The sequence below is a fragment of the Schistocerca gregaria genome, chromosome 5, assembly GCF_023897955.1.
Source record: "Schistocerca gregaria isolate iqSchGreg1 chromosome 5, iqSchGreg1.2, whole genome shotgun sequence".
Classification (NCBI taxonomy): Eukaryota; Metazoa; Arthropoda; class Insecta; order Orthoptera; family Acrididae; genus Schistocerca; species Schistocerca gregaria.
Genome location: NC_064924.1, coordinates 18,320,821 through 18,331,724, shown reverse-complemented (window position 1 = coordinate 18,331,724; position 10,904 = coordinate 18,320,821). Strand labels below are relative to the sequence as shown.

General features: G+C 46.6%; 1 non-coding gene across 1 annotated transcript; it reads right to left on the bottom strand.

The window, feature by feature from the left end:
* Positions 1–4,596: 4,596 nt before the first annotated feature.
* On the bottom strand, positions 4,597–4,669 carry Trnak-cuu (transfer RNA lysine (anticodon CUU)). The gene has a single exon. It is a non-coding gene; the product is annotated as a tRNA-Lys (tRNA).
* Between the last annotated feature and the right edge of the window lie 6,235 nt (positions 4,670–10,904).

Sequence of the window (10,904 nt, the reverse complement as noted above, 5' to 3'; positions counted from 1 at the left end):
AACTTCAGTAGTGGGTTACGGCTCTGGGGTCTGGGCGCACAGACTCACGAGCGTTGTGCCCGCCATGGCAGTGAGAAGGGTTCAGAGAAGCATGGTTCTAAGATCTGTGGGCGCTTATAGAACATCTCCAGGAGGGGCCCTATTAGACATAATGGGGCTCTGCCCACTTGACATCAAGATTAGGGAGCAAGCAGCCTGGTATTGGACGAAAAAAGGGAACCAGGGGAAAATAGAAGAAATCATGGGTGTGAGGGTAGAGGACAAAAGGGGGATTAGAAGAAGGGGGGAAGAACTTTGGCAGGGGTCCTGGGAGACAGAAGAAACCGGTCGCAGAACCTTTCAGTTCTTGCCGAACGTGAGGGAGCGTTTAGAAATGAAGCACTTTCAGCCAACACGGGGACTGATCCATTTTCTCACTGGTCATGGACCCTACCCGACATACTTATGTCGGTTTGGGAAGAGGGCTACGCCCACGTGTGACTGTGGCGCGCCGGAAGGCACTCCGGATCATGTGATTTACGAGTGCCCTCTCTTCAATGATGTAGCGACCACACTTCGAGACGGACTTCCGAACCATGACACGTATCAACTCCTCAGACGTGAAGACACTTTTCAGATGATTAATACTCTGGCCAACGAGGTATCACGGAAAGTGCTAAATGAATATCTGAGGGAGATAAACTAAGAATGCGAAAATGAACACCGATATTGTCTACATCCCTTTTCCCATACCGCCAGCGCGCGGACTGGCCGACTTCACATCTCAGTTGGGATCCGCCGCGCGCAGGATTAGGGGGAGGAGGGGTCAATCTCACCGACTTAGAGATGCACCGGATTTGACTTAGGATAAGTTAGTTTCGTAGGACTTAGAATAGGATATTATGTTAGGTTAGGGAACTGCAGCGAGTTAACATCTTGGCCAGCCCAGTGCCAGGGGCAAGCTCTTTGGGGTTAGCTCGAAGAGCAAGGCTTGCAAAGTAGGTTTATATATTCTACTGGCACCTATGTGACGCTGCAGGTGTAGAAATTAGCAATTAGTGACAGTAATAGTTTCTTAAGTAGTAGGGATAGTTGGTGCAGTGCCCATTGTTGTAGTAACCTGTAGCACATCATATTTTGTAGTATGCTGCATTGTAATAGTAATAAATGTATTAATATTATGACCCACTAATGCTATTAAGGAAGTGGGTTAACATTGTATAATTATTATTATTGATGTATACGACTCATCTCGAAACGCTCACACCCCTGAGGATTTGTGTTTTCGTTCTACACAGCCGCTGCCGCTAGCTCTTTCCCACGCATTCGTTACATTCAACCTCTTACGAGTCCGACCAAATATAGACTGAGAAACAAGACCACACACTTTGTGCATTCGGAATCGAAGGCAGGGCGTCCCTCGCCGCATTTGCTACGATCGCCATTTGCTACTTCTGCAGAAGCGGCGGCGACGACGACAGGCTCTGAGATATGTGAGAAATACATCTATAAAATGTAATTCAGACTGCCTCGTCCCACCTTATGCTGTACCGCTTTGGTAAATGCTTTATCTGCGCCATTCGCCTTAATCACATCTGAGAGTCATTCTTTAAAAAACGCCTGTCGCTAAGTGTTCGTCATCATAGATACTGTTTGCTATACGGCCACGACGCGCAACTGATTTCCAAAATTCATCTTTCTCCTGTTAGGATGGAACTTACGACCCCTGGTTTATTTGGCCACTGCTCTACCGCGGAGCTAAAGAAGCGCGGCCTAGCGGTACTCTTGGGTACTTCGTCCTTATGGGCGTCTGCATCATCAGACTTCAGCTGACAACACTTCATATTGCCGGCTAATATTTGCAGCTATGGCGACCCATTACTGCTTGGCTACACATCTGACACGTAACCGATGTGCTCTCCAAACAACAACACTTGCATTTCAGAACATGTCTTTCACACATGTCTACAAAATACCTTCACCTTCAAATACAGTTTCCTTGCTACTGACAGAGACGTAGGCAAAGTTTAAAGTTGCTATTTCCATTACATCTCGTTAATCTGAAAAACGGTTATTTACATCCGCAGCGGAACAAAATTGAGTTCCGCACAGCGTGTGGCTCGAACCCACGACCCTGGGATTAAGAGACTGACGCTCTACCGACTGAGCTAGCCGGCTACCTCGGTGAATACCCGCCGGGTAGCACGTCACACAGTACTCGTTTGGGTTGGGTTTTCCCATACAGCATCTCTCCATGCTGCCTAATGTTTTCCTAACGTCACACTCGTCACGAACTTCCTTTTATGTCATAATCATTTCTGAGAGGTAAAGAAATTGCATGACAACATGCAGAGCTAGTGGCGTCAAAATTAACACACATACTTGATGTGACTCAAAAGCCGAACGAGTTACTTTCCGACGTTGTTTTAGATGTGCAAGTGCCAGTCAAAACTCGCGGTGTCGGCACTCTGCCGACCATTTCGCTAGTTAACACCGGTCTTGTTGTGTGTGTTTCAAGCTCAAGAGCATCTCCAAGCAAAAAATGGTCAACAGCAACATTCAGACGGTTTCGTACTGCTCAATTGATACATTAAAACGGTATGTTTCTTTTTCAGAACTGGAAAAACACTAGCGTGACAGCATTCGAACCTGTAATCTTCAGATCCGAAGTCCGACGTCTCGTTACATTGACTCTGGGGTTGATCCGCCGGGAACACAGCGTCTGCTTCATCCTCAGTACCAGTGACATCAACCACTGGGGAGTCATCCGTCGTTACCTCCATCGCTGAGTGTGGTAGCGGCGGTGCCGCGTCAGCACTCGGTTCTTTGACGTTATCGGCCAAAACATCATTCAAAAGAGGGGCATCTACAGGCGGGGTCGCGGGTGGAAGACCACAAGCCGCGGCAGCGTATGTCAGTGGCAGTGCCGTCGTCACAGGGGGGCTAGCGGCTTCACCGACAGGTATCTGCGTCACGCGTCTTTGTATACATTCAGAGCGCACGTGGCCGGGCGCACCACAGCCGGCACACGTTTTTGGCTGCCCATCATATATGACAATTCCGCGATGTCCACCTACGTAAATATATGAAGGTATGTGCTTCTGTAGATCGATCTTAACCTGCCTGACGCCGTTAAGCACCGGAAATTTGTGGGCTTTGGACCAACGCTCCGCAAAATTGTTAATGACCCTCCCGTAAGGTGTTAATGCAGAATTTATTTGCGCGGCTGATATTTCAAACGGGAGTTCGAAAATACGTGCCGTTCGGATGCCCATTCCAGCATGCGTAATGCTGACGTCACTGACGGTACCATCTATATGTTTAAACTTCAGTACACCTCCACTGGACTCCACAATTCTATCACACATTTCAGAGGACGTTAATTTCACATAAACAACACTAGTCACGATAGAGAAATTTATCCCTACAATGTCATCAAAAGTAATCTTAGCTGTTTCCTCTAACCATGCTTCAACTTCAAACGAATTTGGTTTCGAAAAGTTCCTATCAAAGGTAAACTTCAAGGTATCTTTCCTGTTAGTCGGATTCATAATTCCATATCAGATCCTACAGAACGGAACGAATACTAATAAGCAGACGCTGTAAGCACGCGACTCACCGCCTGACGTAAACACTTCCTGCCACAGCGCGCTGGCCCTGGAGGTCCGCTCACCACCGCTGCCGTAGGCAGACTGTCCATTAGGCCACACCGTCACTGACGACCAACTATAACTTGTATACGACTCATCTCGAAACGCTCACACCCTGAGGATTTGTGTTTTCGTTCTACACAGCCGCTGCCGCTTGCTCTTTCCCACCCACTCGTTACATTCAACCTCTTACAAGACCGACCAAATATAGACTGAGAAACAAGACCACACACTTTGTGCATTCGGAATCGAAGGCAGGGCGTCCCTCGCCGCATTTGCTACGATCGCCATTTGCTACTTCTGCAGAAGCGGCGGCGGCGACGTCGACGATGACCGCGAGAGGCTCTGAGATATGTGAGAAATACATCTACAAAATGTAATTCAGACTGCCTCATCCCACCTTATGCTGCAACGCTTTGGTAAATGCTTTATCTGCGCCATTCGCCTTAATCACATCTGAGAGTAATTCTTAAAAAAACGCCTGTCGCTAATTGTTCGTCATCACAGATACTGTTTGCTATACGGCCACAACGCGCAACTGATTTCCAAAATTCATCTTTCTCCTGTGAGGATGGAGCTTACGACCCCTGGTTTATTAGACCACTGCTCTACTGCTGAGCTAAAGAGGCGCGGCCTAGCGGTACTCTTGGGTACTTCGCCTTTACGGTCGTCTGCATAATCAGACTTCCGCTGACAACACTTCATATTACCGGCTAATATTTGCAGCTATGGCGACGAATTACTGCTTAGCTACACATCTGACACGTAACCGATGTGCTCTCCAAACAACAACACTTGCATTTCAGAACTTGCCTTCCACACATGTCTACAAAATCACCTTCACCTTCAAATACAGTTTCCTTGCGACTGACAGAGACGTAGGCAAAGTTTAAAGTTGCTATTTCCATTACATCTTGTTAATCAGAAAAACAGTAATTTCCATCTGCAGCGGAACAAAATTCCGTTCCGAACAGCGTGGGGCTCGAACCCACGATCTTGAGATTAAGAGTCTGACGCTCTACCGACTGAGCTAGCCGGCTACCGCGGTGAGTACCTGCCGGGTAGCACGTCACACAGGACTCGTTTGGGTTGGGTGGTCCCATACAGAATCTCTCCATGCTGCCTAATGTTCTCCTAACGTCACACTCGTCACGTACTTCACTTTAATGTTATAATCATTTCTGAGAGGTAAAGAAATTGCATGACAACATGCAGAGCTAGTGGCGTCAAAATTAACACACATACTTTATGTGACTCAAAAGCCGAACGAGTTACTTTCCGACGTTGTTTTAGATGTGCAAGTGCCAGTCAAAACTCGCGGTGTCGGCACTCTGCCGACCATTTCGCTAGTTAACACCGGGCTTGTTGTGTGTGTTTCAAGCTCAGGAGCAACTCCGAGCAAAAAATGGTCAAAAGCAACATTCAGACAGTTTCGTACTGCTCAATTGCTACATTAAAAGGGTATGTTTCTTTTTCAGAACTGTAAAAACACGAGCGTGACATCATTCGAACCTGTAATCTTCAGATCCGAAGTCTTATCCATTGGGACACACGGTCACTGACGACCAACTATAACATGTATATGACTCATCTCGAAACGCTCACACCCCTGAGGATTTGTGTTTTCGTTCTACACAGCCGCTGCCCCTTGCTCTTTCCCACCCATTCGTTACATTCAACATCTTACGAGACCGACCAAATGTAGACTGAGAAACAAGACCACACACTTTGAGCATTCGGAATCGAAGGCAGGGCGTCTCTCGCCGTATTTGTTACGATGGCCATTTGCTACTTCTGAAGGTGTGGCGGTGCGGCGACGACGACCGCGAGAGTCTCTGAGATATGTGAGAAATACATCTATAAAATGTAATTCAGACTGCCTCGTCCCACCTTGTGCTGTACCGCTTTGGCAAATGCTTTATCTGCGCCATTCGCCTTAATCACATCTGAGAGTAATTCTTAAAAAAACGTCTGTCGCTAATTGTTCGTCATCACAGATACTGTTTGCTATACGGCCACAACGCGCAACTGATTTCCAAAATTCAGCTTTTTCCTGTGAGGATGGATCTTACGACGCCTGGTTTATTAGAGCAGTGCTCTACCACTGAGCTAAAGAGGCGCGCCCTAGCGGTTCTCTTGGGTACTTCGCCCTTACGGTCGTCTGCATAATCAGACTTCAGCTGACAACACTTCATATTACCGGCTAATATTTGCAGCTATGGCGACCTATTACTGCTTAGCTACACATCTGACACGTAACCGATGTGCTCTCCAAACAACAACACTTGCATTTCAGAACATGTCTATCACACATGTCTACAAAATCACCTTCACCTTCAAAAACAGTTTCCTTGCGACTGACAGAGACGTAGGCAAAGTTTAAAGTTGCTATTTCCATTACATCTCGTTAATCAGAAAAACGGTAATTTACATCTGCAGCGGAACAAAATTCCGTTCCGCCCAGCAAGTGGCTCGAACCCACGAACCTGGGATTAAGAGTCTGACGCTCTACCGACTGAGCTAGCCGGCTACCTCGGTAAATTCCTGCCGGATAGCACGTCACACAGTACTCGTTTTGGTTGGGTGGTCCCATACAGAATCTCTCCATGCTGCCTAATGTTTTCCTAACGTCACACTCGTCACGTACTTCACTTTTATGTCATAATCATTTGTGAGAGGTAAAGAAATTGCATGACAACATGCAGAGCTAGTGGCGTCAAAATTAACACACATACTTGATCTGACTCAAAACCCCAACGAGTTACTTTCCGACGTTGTTTTAGATGTGCAAGTGCCAGTCAAAATTCGCGATGTCGGCACTCTGCCGACCATTTCGCTAGTTTACACCGGTCTTGTTGTGTGTGTTTCAAGCTCAGGAGCCACTCCAAGCAAAAAATGGTCAACAGCAACATTCAGACGGTTTCGTAGTGCTCAATTGCTACATTAAAACGGTATGTTTCTTTTTCAGAAATGGGAAAACACGAGCGTGACATCATTCGAACCTGTAACATTCAAATCCGAAGTCCGACGCCTGATCCATTAGGCCACACAGTCATTGACGACCAACAATAACATGTATACGACTCATATCGAAACGCTCACACCCCTGAGGATTTGTGTTTTCGTTCTACACAGCCGCTGCCCCTTGCTCTTTCCCACCCATTCGTTACATTCAACCTCTTACGAGACCGACCAAATGTAGACTGAGAAACAAGACCACACACTTTGTGCATTCGGAATCGAAGGCAGGGCGTCCCTCGCCGCATTTGCTACGATGGCCATTTGCTACTTCTGCAGAAGCGGCGACGACGACGACGACCGAGAGAAGCTCTGAGATATGTGAGAAATACATCTATAAAATGTAATTCAGACTGCCTCGTCCCACCTTATGCTGTACCACTTTGGCAAAGGCTTTATCTGCGCCATTCGCCTTAATCACATCTGAGAGTAATTCTTAATAAAACGCCTATCGCTAATTGTTCGTCATCACAGACACTGTTTGCTATACGGCCACGACGAGAAACTGATTTCCAAAATTCGTCTTCCTCTTCTGAGGATGGAACTTACGACGCCTGGTTTATTATAGCAGTGCTCTACCACTGAGCTAAAGAGGCGCGTCCTAGCGGTTCTCTTGGGTACTTCGCCCTTACGGTCGTCTCCATAATCAGACTTCAGCTGACAAAACTTCATATTACCGGCTAATATTTGCAGCTATGGCGACCCATTACTGCTTAGCTACACATCTGACACGTAACCGATGCGCTCTCCAAACAACAACACTTGCATTTCAGAACATGTCTTTCACACATGTCTACAAAATCACCTTCACCTTCAAATACAGTTTCCTTGCGACTGACAGAGACGTAGGCAAAGTTTAAAGTTGCTATTTCCATTACATCTCGTTAATCAGAAAAACGGTAATTTACATCTGCAGCGGAACAAATTCCGTTCCGCCCAGAGTGTGGCTTGAACCCACGACCCTGGGATTAAGAGTCTGACGCTCTACCGACTGAGCTAGCCGGCTACCTCGGTGAATACCTGCCGGGTAGCACGTCACACAGTAATCGTTTGGGTTGAGTGGTCCCATACAGAATCTCTCCATGCTGCCTAATGTGTTCCTAACGTCACACTCGTCACGTACTTCACTTTTATGTCATAATCATTTCTGAGAGGTAAAGAAATTGCAGGACAACATGCAGAGCTAGTGGCGTCAAAATTAACACACATACTTTATGTGACTCAAAAGCCGAACGAGTTACTTTCCGACGTTGTTTTAGATGTGCAAGTGCCAGTCAAAACTCGCCGTGTCGGCACTGTGCCGACCATTTCGCTAGTTAACACCGGTCTTGTTGTGTGTGTTTCAAGCTCAGGAGCAACTCCAAACAAAAAATTGGTCAACAGCAACATTCAGACGGTTTCGTACTGCTCAATTGCTACATTAAAAAGGTATGTTTCTTTTTCAGAACTGGAAAAACACGAGCGTGAAATCATTCGAACCTGTAATCTTCAGATCCGAAGTCCGACGCCTTACCCATTAGGCCACACAGTTACTGACGACCAACTATTACATGTATACGACTCATATCGAAACTCTCACACCCCTGAGGATTTGTGTTTTCGTTCTACACAGCCGCTGCCCCTTGCTCTTTCCCACCCATTCGTTACATTCAACCTCTTACGAGACCGACCAAATGTAGACTGAGAAACAAGACCACACACTTTGTGCATTCGGAATCGAAGGCAGGGCGTCCCTCGCCGCATTTGCTACTTCTGCAGAAGCGGCGGCGACGACGACGACGACGACGACGACGACGACAGGCTCTGAGATATGTGAGAAATACATCTATAAAATGTAATTCAGACTGCCTCGTCCCACCTTATGCTGTACCGCTTTGGCAAATGCTTTATCTGCGCCATTCGCCTTAATCACATCTGAGAGTAATTCTTAAAAAAACGCCTGTCGCTAATTGTTCGTCATCACAGATACTGTTTGCTATACGGCCACAACGCGCAACTGATTTCCAAAATTCAGCTCTCTCCTGTGAGGATGGAACTTACGACGCCTGGTTTATTAGAGCAGTGTTCTACCACTGAGCTAAAGAGGCGCGTCCTAGCGGTTCTCTTGGGTACTTCGCCCTTACGGTCGTCTGCATAATCAGACTTCAGCTGACAACACTTCATATTACCAGCTAATATTTGCAGCTATGGCGACCCATTACTGCTTAGCTACACATCTGACACGTAACCGATGTGCTCTCCAAACAACAACACTTTTATTTCAGAACATGTCTTTCACACATGTCTACAAAATCACCTTCACCTTCAAATACAGTTTCCTTGCGACTGACAGAGACGTAGGCAAAGTTTAAAGTTGCTATTTCCATTACATCTCGTTAATCAGAAAAACGGTAGTTTACATCTGCAGCGGAACAAAATTCCGTTCCGCCCAGCGTGTGGCTCGAACCCACGACCCTGGGATTAAGAGTCTGACGCTCTACCGACTGAGCTAGCCGGCTACCTCGGTGAATACCTGCCGGGTAGCACGTCACACAGAACTCGTTTGGGTTGGGTGGTCCCATACAGAATCTTTCCATGCTGCCTAATGTTTTCCTAACGTCACACTCGTCACGTACTTCACTTTTGTGTCATAATCATTTCTGAGAGGTAAAGAAATTGCATGACAACATGCAGATCTAGTAGCGTCAAAATTAACACACATACTTTATGTGACTCAAAGCCGAACGAGTTACTTTCCGACGTTGTTTTAGATGTGCAAGAGCCAGTCAAAACTCGCCGTGTCGGCACTGTGCCGACCATTTCGCTAGTTAACACCGGTCTTGTGTGTGTTTCAAGCTCAGGAGCAACTCCAATTAAAAAATGGTCAACAGCAACATTCAGGCGGTTTCGTACTGCTCAATTGCTACATTAAAACGGTATGTTTCTTTTTCAGAACTGGAAAAACACGAGCGTGACATCATTCGAACCTGTAATCTTCATATCCGAAGTCCAACGCCTTATCCATTTTTTTTTTGTCGCGCTGACCACTTTTTTTTGTTATTTTTTTTTAAATTAAAGACTGTTTAGTTATGAGTTGGTGGAGACAAGGTGGGCAGGGGTCGGAACCCGAGGCCTGGCTGCAATGCCTCCCCCGTCCCGTCCCTGAATCACTCCCTCAAACAAGCTTTGTTATTTATTGTTGTTTTATTTTATTATTTTTATTATTTTTTTTCTTCACCAGGAACAGGGTAATTGAACAAAAGATCTTTATTGGTACAAACTTAAATACAAGAAAAATGCCATCCTTCCGGCGAAAATAACATAAGACATGGTATTCGTATAAGGTGAGCAAGTTTTTTTAGTATGAACAAGGTGTAGGAAAAAAAAACTAATAATACTGATGGAAGCTAAGAGGTGTAAAGCATTTTACAGTGGAGTGAGGGAAAAGCCAGTGTTTATCAGGTGTAGTGCATAAAAGAAAGGAGGCGTGTGTCCATGCGCCTACTCCACTATGGGTTACAATGTAGAAAGCAGCGCGAGGGGTCTCCGATGTCAGCAGGGGGGGGGGGGGGGGGCGGGAGTGCTGTCGGCGTGTGGTACCATCCAACTGAGCGGGGGTTACGTAAAGATCGCGTGTAGGTAATTAGCGAAGAAGGCGCGGTAGCGCGGTCGCTGTTCGACTTCGCTGTGGGCGGTTTGTAAGTACTGCCAGAAATCAAGGCGTGATTTGTCGCCATCATTATATATGTAGGTGATGGTCCATCCCTTGACCCATACAATCGCATGATTTTTGGTGGCGGGGAAATAAGTATTCTCAGGATGGATAAAAGTCCATGGGTCAATCGAGTCCGGCGGAACACGGAGGTAACAGGCAACGAACTGTCCGGCAAGTTTCCAGACGTCACTGGTGGCAGCACAAGTCAGTTGATGGACATCGTCATCCATGAGGTGGCAGATGGAGCAGAGTGGAGAGTCCTTTAGTGCGATGGCGTGAAGACGATGATTTGTGGCGAATTTTTCATTTGCGACCTGGTACCATGTTGTCCGGACTTTGGAGGGAAGAAAAGGCTGGTGGATGTGACGCCAAACCGTGGGCCACCGCGTGGACGGATGTCGCAGTTCGATATTGTTGCTGGATATGGAACGAAGGAGTGGGGTGTAAAAATCTTTAGGTCGAGGAGAACGCGTGGTCGGTAAGTGTGTGTGAGCATAACTGAAGTCGATGATGAAATCAGAAATGTGCGTCAGATGGTGCTTGATGTGTCCGACTGGTACTGG